Source organism: Chrysochloris asiatica, unplaced genomic scaffold (genome assembly GCF_000296735.1).
Source record: "Chrysochloris asiatica unplaced genomic scaffold, ChrAsi1.0 scaffold00301, whole genome shotgun sequence".
Classification (NCBI taxonomy): Eukaryota; Metazoa; Chordata; class Mammalia; order Afrosoricida; family Chrysochloridae; genus Chrysochloris; species Chrysochloris asiatica.
In genome coordinates this window covers 1,208,342-1,220,931 of record NW_006408819.1, presented here as the reverse complement: position 1 = coordinate 1,220,931, position 12,590 = coordinate 1,208,342, and positions in this window count along the sequence as shown.

The window sequence follows — 12,590 nt, the reverse complement described above, 5'->3', positions numbered from 1 at the left end:
AGTCGGGTCCGACCCATAGCGACCCTGTACAGGGTTTCCGAGGGTGTAAATCTTTATGGGAGTAGAAAGCCTCATCTTTCTCCCACAGCTCTACTAATTAGGCACCCACTATATCTGTAAGCCTGTCCCAGCTCTGTAGGCTGTTCAGCTCTAGCTCTATGGGTAGGCAAACTTCATTCCCTCACATACATACACTAAGTGAATGGAGGTAACCCACTCCACCAGCGTCCCAAAGACATCCAACTTTCTTGCTCCCTGTCCAGGAAGCCCACAACTCTGTCTCATGCTCCTGGTTCTGCTGCCACCTCTGGTGCCACAAACTTCTGGGTCTTTGAGGATATTCAATCAAGGATCTCAGGGTCCAAAGGATGCAATTCACTCCTGGCTTTTCTTTCTTGATGATAGTGATATACCATTTTTCCACTTCTGAGATGGCTTATTTTAAGCCTAACGGATGGAAAACATGACCAGTCCCGAAATTTGGGTTCCATGCACCCTATTTGCATTGCCCCACATCACACAGATGTCAAGTGCCTTATTTGCATTATTAGCAAGCAATCCGATCTCCTTGGAGGGCCACAAACACTGCACACTTACCCAGGACTCCTGATGTGGTGCTATAGGATCAGCACTGGACTGTGAACCACAACTTTGACAGTTTGAATCCACCAGTTGCTCCTTGGAAACACAATACCAGGTGAGAACCCAATACAGGGTCAGAACTGAGTTGAAAACACTTAACGATAACAGCAACAACAACAACACAGGATAAGCACTGGACTGTCAACCACAAGCTCAGTGGTTCAAGCCCACCAGCTGCTCCTTGAAAACTTCATACAATTTGTTGTGATTCAGAACCAACTCGACAGCACTTAACAACAACCCAGTCATTTTGTAGGAATTATAAGACTGTTTAGAAGAATCAATTAAATAATTCACTCCACCACAACCATACACATTCAATCTTCATATGCTAAGCAAATAATATGAGGAACTGGACCATCTGATGAAGAATGTGGCATCAGGATAAGAGGAAGGCTCATTAGCAACCTGTGATATGTAAATGGCACAAGCTTGTTTTCTTTTTTTATTAATGTTTTATTGTGAATTATGTGATAGTTTACATAGGAGAACATTAGTTTTACATTCATCCTATCGTATATCGTTTCATTGCCATGGTTACAATCCCCTCCATGCATCATCACCCAAACAAAGGGTACACACTACAAGCCTGTACCCCGGTCGTCAGCACACAGCCCCTCTCCCTCTCTGTGTCTAAAGTCCGCAGTTGCTTCCTCTCTCCACGTCATCGTCTCTGTCTCCATCTCAGGCATCACTGCTTCTCTGGGTAGGGTCCCACTCTCTGCTTTTCTCCCTTGAAGGTAGCAGGGACCTCTGCTCCTAGACTGAAAAGTTAATCACTCCCCTCCTTGCTACAAAACGTCTACCTTTACATTTCCAACCCTCACAATGGGTCCTGATAACAATTATTCAATATTGTATCACAAGAGACCTATCCGCATTTCATCAGTCCCGCCAAGACAGATTGGATACTACTCAGTGGAGATTCTACCTTCCTCCACACCCTCTGGATCTAGGTTCCCTCTTGAAAGCTTGTAAGCAAGTCACTTCTTGCCTTTGTAGCCCCTCCCCCCATTTTGGGTAGCCAATGTCCAAGTTGCCCATCCCTGTCCTCTCCAAGTGTGGAGGGGATAGGAATGATCCTTGCTGTAAAGATTTGTTCCCTCTTTTGAGCTACTTCATCCATAGGTGTAGGTCAAGTTCATCAAATTTTATCAGATTACTCTTTTTTTCCTCTTCTTTCTTCTTCTAGTTGAGCTCTGATCATCTAGTCATTGAAGCCAGGTCAAGTGGGTATTATCGGCAAGTGTGGGTGTTCTTATGCATATGCCCTCTCTTATCAGCTGGGTGCTTCACTCTCCACTCTAGTCCTCTGTGGCTATGTCACTGCCTCTGGGCCAAAGAGTCCCCAGGTCTCTCAACACTGCTGGACAACCAGGTCTTCACCCGGGTTCACAGAAGTCTATTGAACACCACTTCATTGCTGTTTTTACCTCACTTCCCCTTATGGGTGATAAACGTGGTCACCAATCAGAGCATGTATTCCCATTGAGTCTTAGTCTTGGAAGGGGGTTTGCTCTGAGGGGACCTGACCACTTGCCTTGATGTCTCCTGGGCAAGCAACTTGCTTGTTCTTGTAGTAACAGTCAGTCTGCATCTATTGTTTTGTATTTTTCCTGTAGGTCTTTCTTTCAAGAAGTATCTTCTGTTCTTCTAGCCGCTCCAGGTTGGTCTGCTTGTCCTTTCAAGTGGAAATGTCCCACCCCTGAAGATTCTGGATGTGGCTCAGGATTCCACCTATGGTCTTATGTAATGCAGAGGCTCCGCAGGAAGCCTTCACTGGGCACTTTGTAGCCTCATTTTAGGTATTCCAATCCGTTATAGTCAGAAGATGGACTTACAAGCTTTGTATGGTGATATTTCTGGCTATTCATTTATCTCCCCCTCCAGTGTCTATTTTATAATATAATGCAAGGAAAATCAAGATTAAAAAGACAGCCAAGCATCTTAACATTATTTTCTCCCCTTTCCCCATTCCAACCATGCCTCAATCCCTGTATCCCAGATCCCTGTTGTTCCAAGGTTGTGCATACATCATTATTTACCTCTGTCCCACTTAGCCCATGCAAACCTGCCTAATTGTTCTCCCATCACAACCTTGCTTTCTAAAAGTAAAGTGAACTTGAAGCACTTAATGATGAAGATCAAAGCCTTCAATATGGATTACATCTCAATCTAAAAACAAAAACTCTCACAATAAACAACATCATGATAAATGGAGATGATATGAAAGCTTCCAAGGATTTCAATTTTCTTGATTCCATAATCAACATTCATGGAAGCAACAGTCAAGAAATCAATAATGTATTGCATCAGGTAAATCTGCTGCACAAGACCTCTTTATAGTGTTCAAGAAGAAATATAACAGTCTGAGGACTAATGTACACCTGACCCAACCCATGGCATTTTCAGTTGTCTCATATGCATGTGAAAGCTGGACAATGATTACAGATGACCGAAGAAGAATTGATGCCTTCAAATTTGGATGTTGGTGAAGAATATTAATCATCCCATGGATCCAGAAGAATGGACAAATCTGTCGTGGAAGAAGTCCTACCAGAATGTTCCTTAGAAGTGAAGATGGTGAGATCTGTAGCCAAATGGACTTTCAGAAATGCCAGCCCACCACTAACTCCTGCCTCAAATGAAATTTAGCCACCCCACCCACCCCGCCTCAGGAATAGACACACCAGAAAACTGAAGAAACCAAGAGCTGTGTTTTCTTTGCCCAGTCTTATCAATCAAGTAACTGACTGCTTCACAGACAGAAGTAAAATAGGGAGTCAAAGTGACTCTCTCATGGAACATGCAGCATAAATGTCCCATTTTAGTTGCAAAATGGAGACACTAATTGGAGGAGGAATCATTCCACTTACAATCTCCAACCTTCCCTTCCTTTACTACTTTAAACTTAATGATATAATGAGGGATGGAACAGTAGCCCTTTCTAAAGCTGTGGGTGGGACAAGGGACAGTATTTCACAATGTGCCTGGCTTCCCACCTTCATGAGGATTTTTCCCCAGTACTAACCTGTGTCCGCTTTTTGTATTCTACTTTTTGTGGAGAGAGATACTTTCAGTCTCCTGTACCCTTTCTAATGGTGCTATTCTGGGTGCTTGGAATACAGTGACAAACCAGACTAAGTCTCTGCTTTCACGCAGCTTCTATTATTATGCAATAAGATACGCAAAACACAAACAAGAGGGGGGAAATTCTGATGATTTCCAGTCTGCTATAAGGAAGATAAAGTCGTTAATGTATCTAAGAATGACTTCAGGAGAATAACTGTGTGGACTGTCCATCGGGCCAGGGTGCAAGGTATATCCTAGGCTCCTCCTGAACATTTTGGACAGCTTGAAAAACGAAGGCAATTAGCATAGAACCACTTTTGCCATCTCTAATTCTAATGTGGAATAAAGGGAGCAGGAGAAAGGTAAAATGGCAAAGCTATTAATATACGAGAGACTGCCAGGCCGTTTTCGTTTATTTCCAGTGGTGGTTAAAGCAGATGACTCATCCCTCAGAGCTACAGGATTGTGCACCAAGCCACCCGAATACTTTGCCAGCTTGTTCAGAGAACAAGAGTCCTGAGTTTGAGTAATCTTGAAGAACCTCCATTTTTCATCCTAGTCCTAAAACATCCCTGACTTTCAAAGTTTCCAAGGGAATGAACAGATGCTTCAGCAATGCCTGGGAGCAGGCTGGCTGTCAGGTGGAGATGGAGCTACATAGCCAAACTTTAGGAATCTGTGTTCTCCTTGCCCTCATCAGCCACATTTATTTGATTTGTTATTGGTTAAGGGGGAAAACACAGGATTTCATGTTGGCATTCCCAGACGGAGAACTTTTTCCCTGATGCTTTGGTCAAATGTAGTCTATTTAATGAAAGACATTGATTTTCTCAAAGCCATGGAAAATCAATTGTCCTGCTCATAATGGCTACTGGGCCCAGCTGGCAATCGATTATAACAACCAGCTGTGTTGAGCTTAGTCAGAGGCTCCATGAATGGAAGCTCTAATCTACACACACACATACACACAAAATGTTGTTCCAACACATTGGGAGGTAAATTCACCAAGGAAGTGAACAGTTTCCATGCAAGTGAGATGTGTCAAATGCCATGTATTTCACGCTGTTCTTCAGCTAGCAAGTCAGCTGCATGGAGGTGGTGGTCAAAGTTATGGGAATGACTGAGGTCCTGCTAGAAACTTATGAAGAACAAGAAAATAAGTGAGCAGTGGTTGGGTTCATGGAACTTAAGAGGATGAAGGAGTAAACTGCTTGCAGTTGGTCTAACAGGCTTCTGTTAATTGGAACCAGATTATCCCACTTGCCTTTAGAAATTGCCTGAGCTCTTGATAAGATGTTGCCTGTCTCTTTCCCAGCTATACTCCCACATCTACTTCAGCCCCCTTCTTTCTGTGCTCTTTCTAAAGTCTGGCTTGCATTTTGAATCTTGACTCTAGGAACTGGAGCTTATGGTTCTGAATACTGGCTGCATTCTTAGATTGCTGATTCACTGGACCCACCCTAGGTCTCTCTGCTTGGATCTTGGACCCTTTCCAGGGCCTAAACTAGCTGGATTTCAGGTCCTTGGCATGGGTGTTGTTGGAGTGTTATAGAAAGAAATTAATTCAGGCACATTTCTCCATCCCTTCAATGGCCTGCTCTCTTGCCCAGTAGGTCACAGAGGAATGACTGTAATTTGGTTGACTGACAAAACACCCCAGTGAAGGGTCACAAGGCACATTAGACAAAAATGTGGGCAGTTCTCCAGATGATCATTGTGGGAAGCAATGAAGAAAATCCTAAAAGCAAGTCTCCATTCAGGGATGCACTGGAGGTGACACGATATTAAGGAAAACAATGGAAGTTCTGGTTCCTTGCCTCAAAATAGCATGAGGCAATTCAGTGATATACTCAGAGCAGGAGAACTGCACTGGGAACAACTATATTTCTTAATCTTGTTTGCCAGCTTGGGAGTAAAAAATTTGCATGACGTTCACTACTTTAGCATCAAGGCTTTTGAAAACAGCTATTTAAACCCAAATTATGAATGAAATAAGGAATACTTCTGGTGTGGCCCTGTTGGCTAATGTGCTGGACTATAGGGTCAGTTTGAACCACAAGGAAACAGGGTCTCTATGAGTTGGAACCAACTCAATGGAACTTAACAACAACAACAACATCTTACAAGAGCAGGAAGTCTCTTTCTTCAATGAATCAGCCAGCTGAATGCAGTTGTTGTTGTTAAGTGTCATCAAGTCAGTTCCAACCCATAGTGACCCTTTATAGGGTTTCCAAGGAGTGGCTGATGGGTTTGAACCACCAATGTTGCAGCTAGCAATCCAGTGCTTATCCCACAGTGCAACACCAGAACTCCTCAGAAACCCTACATCGAGTTGGAAGTGTCACGCTGGCAGTGGGTTTGGTGTTTGTTTTTTTATGAGGGAAATGCATATACCAGGTATGATGTATTTTTCCACATCAGCAAAACAAAGCACACCAGACATATATAACATCTTCCTAATGACTCCTGGTTTTTGCTGTGAATCCCACTTCCTGTGTTTGTCCATGACAACAACTTTCTCCTTGGCTGCTTACATGTAGTAACTTTATTCCTAAAACGGATGCACTTTTTGAATTGGTGTCTCTCTTTTTTATAGTGTTTCTTCTTTCCCTTCCTTTCCTGTCAATCTGTCAATCGTAACTTCTCATGATTGTCAGTGATTCTGCTGCTTGCGTACTCCCATTTTTATGTTTCAATTTCTCTTTTGCTTTGAGTTGGAATGTAGTATATACATTTCATATTACTTTAGATAAACTAAAGTTTGTGAATGCTGACTGAAGTACTGAGCCCTATGGCCACCTAAATACGGTGCATTAACGTTGGGGCATGGGTTTTACCACGGATTGAATTGTGTTCCCACAATATAAGTATTGAAGTCCTGACCCCTATACCTGAGGATAGGTTATTGTTTGGAAAAAAATATTTTTCTCTTGTTCTGTTGATAAAGTGGTCATACTAGAATAGGATGAATCCTAAACCAAATATCTTCTGAGTTATAAGAAACGCAGAACAGACACCAACACACAGGTGGAAGATGTTATATGAAGGCAGTCATACACATCAGATACATCTTCAAGACCAGGAACCCCAAGGATTTCTAGCAGCCAGTTGAAGCTGAAGGAGTCCATGGGTGGTGCAAATAGTTAACATACTCTGGTGTTAACCAAACCTTTGGAGATTCAAGTCCAGAGACGCCTCAGAATAAAGGTCTGGTATTCTAAATCCTAACAACCAGCCATAGAAAACCTTATGAAGTTCTACTCTGACACACATAAAATCACCATGAGTCAGACCTGACGCCATGGCAACTGATGCCAAATTTCAGACAAGAATTTCCCTTTGTGCAAGCTGAGATAGAAAGAAATAAGACACAATCCAAAAATGAAACCCACACTTCTAATTTTGGGAAGCAACCACTTAATTCTAATGGCTAGAAAGAAGATTGTGATTTTAAAAGGTCCATTAGTACTTTTTTAGCCAATCAAAGAAAGATAGGACAATAGTAAAGATTAGACTAAAGGAGTTTCCTTAAAATCCAAACCTATTGTTTTCAGATTATTTCTTTGTAGTCACCATTAGAATGGTCGAGGGAAACATGGACCCTCAATCAAGCAAAGAGACAGAGAAACAGGGTTAAGATCTGTGTTTATGACTATGAAGCAAATGTCCTATCATTCTACCAAGTTTTGTGTTAAAATATGTTTGCTAGGATTATCAAATGGTGCAGCTGCTGTGAAAAAAAGTTTGCCACTTCCTCAAAAAAAATAAATATAGAATCACCATTGTTGTTGTTAGGTGTTGCTGTTGAGTCAGTTCTGATTCATTAGTGAGTCATGTACAGCAAAAAGAAACATTGCTCAATCCTACATAATCATTGCTATGCTTGAGCGTAGTGGTTACGAATCGGGCTGCGAACCTTAAGGTCAGCGGTTCGAAACTACCAGCCGCTCCGCGGGAGAAAGATGAGGCTTTCTACTCCCGTAAAGATTTACACCCTCGGAAACCCTGTACAGGGTCGCTATGGGTCGGACCCGACTCGATGGCACTTAACAACAACAACAACAACATGCTTGAGCCTACTGGTACAACCTATATATCAATCCATCTCATTGAGGGTGTTTGTCCTTCTCACTGAGAAGCATTATGTCCTTATACAGAGATTGGTCGCTTCTGATAACATGTCCAAAGTACATAAGATGAAGTCTCAATATCCTCTTTATAAGGAGCATTATGGCTACACTTCATGCAAGACAGATTTAGTTCAGTTTCTGGCAGTCCATGGTATATTTAATATTCCTCCAGTCCTCTTAACTTTCAGCAAGCAAGATTGAGTCATCTGTGAATCAAAGGTTGTTTATGAGTCTTTCTCCAATCCTGACGCTTCATTTTTCATATAGGTCTGCTTTTCGGATAATTTGCTCAGTATGCAGATTGAGCAAGTATGCTGAAAGGATACAACTCATTGGTCAATTTGTGGCACTGTCATAGCTTGTGTGCTGCTGTGATGCTAGAAGAAATGCCATCAGTATTTCAAATATCTGCAGGGTCACCCATAGTGGACAGATTTCAGCCAAGTTTCTAGACTAAGACTGACTAGAAAGAAGGGCCTGACTATCAACTTTTGAAAATAAAAATGAGTGTGAAAGCCTTATGGATAGAATTAGAACATCATCCAACAATTCCACTTGAAAGCAGCTTATTGCAGCACTGTTCACAGTAGCCAGAGTGGAAACAATCCAAGTGTCTATACAGCAGACAAATGGATAAAGAAAATGTGGTATATACAGATAAAGGAATATTACTAACCCATACAAATTAATAAAGTTCTTATACATGCTATACTATGGATGAACCTTGAAAACATACTAAATGAAGTCAGACACAAATGAATAAATATTGCATGACCTCACTTATATGAAATATTCAGATTAGATAAGTGCATAGAGACTGAAGTTTATTAGTGACAACCAGGTGAAAGACAAGTCACCACTTGTCTGTCAGTTTGTTGTATTGTAGTGGCTTGTGTGTTGCTGTGATTCTGGAAACTATGCCATGGGTATTTTGAATGTCAGAAGGATCACCTACAGTGACAGGTTTCAGATGAGTTTCCAGACGAAGACAGACTATTAAGAAAGAGAGACAGACTACTTCCGGATATTTAGTCACTGAAAATTTTATGAATGGCAGTGGAACACTGTCTGCACCAGAATTGTGAATATTGAAACATGATGAAGAGCACCAGAATATTGTCAGAGGAGAAGGCTATCATGTTTGTTGTTTGGTAAAGTGGAGGGTCGGAGAAAAAGAGTAAGACCCCCAAGGGGATGAATTGACACAGTGACGGCAATGATGGGCTCAGGCCTAGCACTGATTGTGAGATTGGCCCAGGACCAGGCAGTATTTTGTTCTGTTGTGCACACGGTCACTATGAATCAGTACTGACTCGATGGCACCTGAATACTACTACCAGGTGTGAGAAGGAGGGGAAAATGGGGAGTTATTGCTTCTGCTAGGGATGATGAATAATCTTTGGAAATAGATAGTGGTGATGGTTGCACAACATGAAGAATGTAATTAATCTCACTAAATTGCGTGCATATAAAAAAGGATTTGATTAAATGTTTTATTAAATTATTTTTATCATAATAAAAAATGACCAAAATATTATGAAAGTTTGTAATTGAATAAAATGTGCAAAGAACAGTAGGATGAACTCCTGGGTACCTACTACCCAACTTCAATGATCAAGTCATGATGAAATTTGGTTCATCCATACCACAATCTATGGAGCTCTGGTAGCATACTGGTTTTGAATCAGGTTGCTAACCTCAAGGTCGGAAGTTCAAAACTACCAGCTGTTCCATGGGAGAAAGATGAGGCTTTCTGCTCCCATAAAGATTTGCAGCCTTGGAAACCCCATGCAGGGTCACTATGAGTTGGAACAGACACCACAGTAGTTAACAACTACCACATACCACCATCTGTTCTCCTAACTCTGGGGTTACTAACAAGTGTTCTTTTTTAAAAAGAAATATTTAAGAATCACATGCATATAGAAAATGTATGAAATTAACACAACTTTGTAGCAAGCACCCACGTTAGAAACTGACCATGATCAACTTCCCAGAGCACCTCTTATTTGGTCTTCCAACCATTATACATCCCCTGACAAACAGCAAAAGATAATGATTTCTATTGCCATTGAAGACGTGTGTTTTTTTTATCTTAATATAAATGGAATTGTACAGTATGTACTCTTTTGTGTCTGGCTTTTATTGCTAACCTTTTTATTGCTGGCATAACCATGTTGCTGTGCTTATCAGCAGACATTTCTTATTTCTGTGTGTTCTATCTTATAAATATACTAAATTAAAAATCTATTATTTTATTAGACATTTGTGTGGTTGTGGTTAAGTGCCGTTGAGTCGGTTCCGACCCATAGCAACCCTGTACAGGGTTTCTGAGGCTGTAAATCTTTACAGGAGCAGAACGCCTCATCTTTCTCCTGCGGAGCAGCTGGTAGTTTCGAACTGCTGTCCTTAAGGTTCGCAGCCCGATTCGTAACCACTACAGACATTTGTGTAGCTTCCAATATTTTGGTTATTTGAATAAAACTGCTAGGGAAAGTATTGTACATATATATTGGTGAGTACATGCACATATTTATGTTGAGTATACCTAACAAATAGAATTTCTGGATCAGACACTATGTACAACAGGATGAAACACTGCCTGGTCCTGAGTCATCCTCACAGTTGTTGCTATGTTGGAGTCTATTGTTGCATCAACTGTGTCAATATATCTAATAGAGGGTCTTTCTCTTTTTTGATGACCCTTTACCAACATGATGTTCTTTTCCAAGGACTGGTCCCTCCTGATAACATATCCAAAGAACGAAAAATGAGGTCTATCCATCCTTAAGTCTAAGTATTCTACTTGTACTTCTTCCAAGACAGATTTGTTTGCTCTTATGGCAGTCCATGGTATATTTAATATTCTTCACAAACATCATAAGTCAAAGGCATCAATTCTTACTCATTGTCCAACTTTCATATGTATCAAGGCAATTGAAAATAGCATGACATGGGTCAGGCACACCTTACTCCTCAAAGTGACCTTTTTGCTTTTTAACACTTTAAAAAGATCTTTTGCTTCAAATTTGTCCAGTGTAAATGTTAGTGTTGTTGGGTGCCATAGAGTCAACTCTGACTCACATTAATCCAATGCATAACAGAACAAAACACTGCCTGGTTCTGTGTCATTGTCACAATTGCTTTTACACTTGAGTCTCTTGCTGCTGCCACTGTGCCAATCCATCTTGTTAGGGGTCTTCCTCTTTTTCACTAACCTTCATTTCACTAACCTTCGTATCACTAACTCATGATATTTCTCTTCTAAGACAGATCCCTCTAGATAACAAGTCTGAAGTATTAGACAAAGTCTAACCATCCTGGTTTCTAAGGAGCATTCTGGTTGTACTTATTACAAAATATATTTGTTTGTTCCTCTGGAAGCCCTCAGTACTTGTAATACCTTTCTCCAATACCATAACTGATATGCATCAACTCTACTACGGTCTTCCTTATTCATCATCCAACTTTCACATGCATATGAGGAGATTGAAAATACCATGGCTTAGGTTACAATCAAGATGGCAGATTGGGTAGACATGCAGTAAGGAACTCTGTCAGCAACAACAGAGAATACTGAGTGAAACAGGCTCAGGGAATGATAGTAGAACTCTGAACCACATATAAATGAATAACTAGAATATTGGAAGGCTTACAGATAGGGGAATTTGTAGCAGAATCAAGAAATCGATTGCTTTCTAATTCAAGATGCTCAGCTATTCCCGGAACCACCATCTCGGGAGAGACCAAGTGGAGGAAGGATCAGAACAGCCACAAATGCCTGACAGAACTGCAGAGATACAGGTATGGACATTCATTTTTGGTATCTCTTCACTGGTCTCTTGTTGTCTGCACACCTCCATTCTGGTGATAGAGGAGATGCCTGAGTGACTGTAAACCCAACCCCCACCCTGGAGGGTTCTACTACACATGCGCACAGATCTCCTCGAAATGTAAAGTGACAGTCTCCACTTAAAACCAAACGGCCACCATTTGTCTGTCAGTTTGTTGTACTGTGGTGGCTTGTGTCTTGCTATGATTCTGAAAGCTATGCCCCTGGCACTTTAAATAACCAGCAGGGTCACCCATGGTGGACAGGCTTCAGATGAGCTTCCAGATAAAGACAGACTAGGAAGAAAGAGTGATGAACTACTTCCGAATCACTAGTCACTGAAAACCTTATGAATAGGAGAGAAAAACTGTCAGATATAGTACCGGAAAATGAGGCTCTCAGGTTGGAAGGAACTCACAATGTGACTGAGGAAGAGTGGCCTTCTGGAAGTAGAGTTGACCATGATAACACAAATGGAGTAAAGCTCTTGGAAGAAAAGTCTACAAAACCTTCATTTGCTGATGGGGCACAACTTAAAATGAAGAGAAACAGCTGTAAACATCCATTGAAAATCAGAACATGGAATGTATGAAGTATGAATCTGGGAAAATTAGAACTTATCAAAAATGAAACGCAACGCATAAACATCGATATCTTAGGCATTACTGAGCTGAAATGGACTGGTATTGGCCATTTTGAATCTGAACCATGTGGTTTACTATGTCGAGAATGATAAATTAAAGAGGAATGGTGTTGCATTCATTGTCAAATAGAACATATCCAGATCAGTCATGTGGTATAATACTGTCTATGATAGAATAATATCCATGAGCGTACAGGGAAGCTCAGTTAATACCACTATTATTCAAATGTACGCACCAACCACTAAAGCAAGTGAGGATGAAATAGAAGAA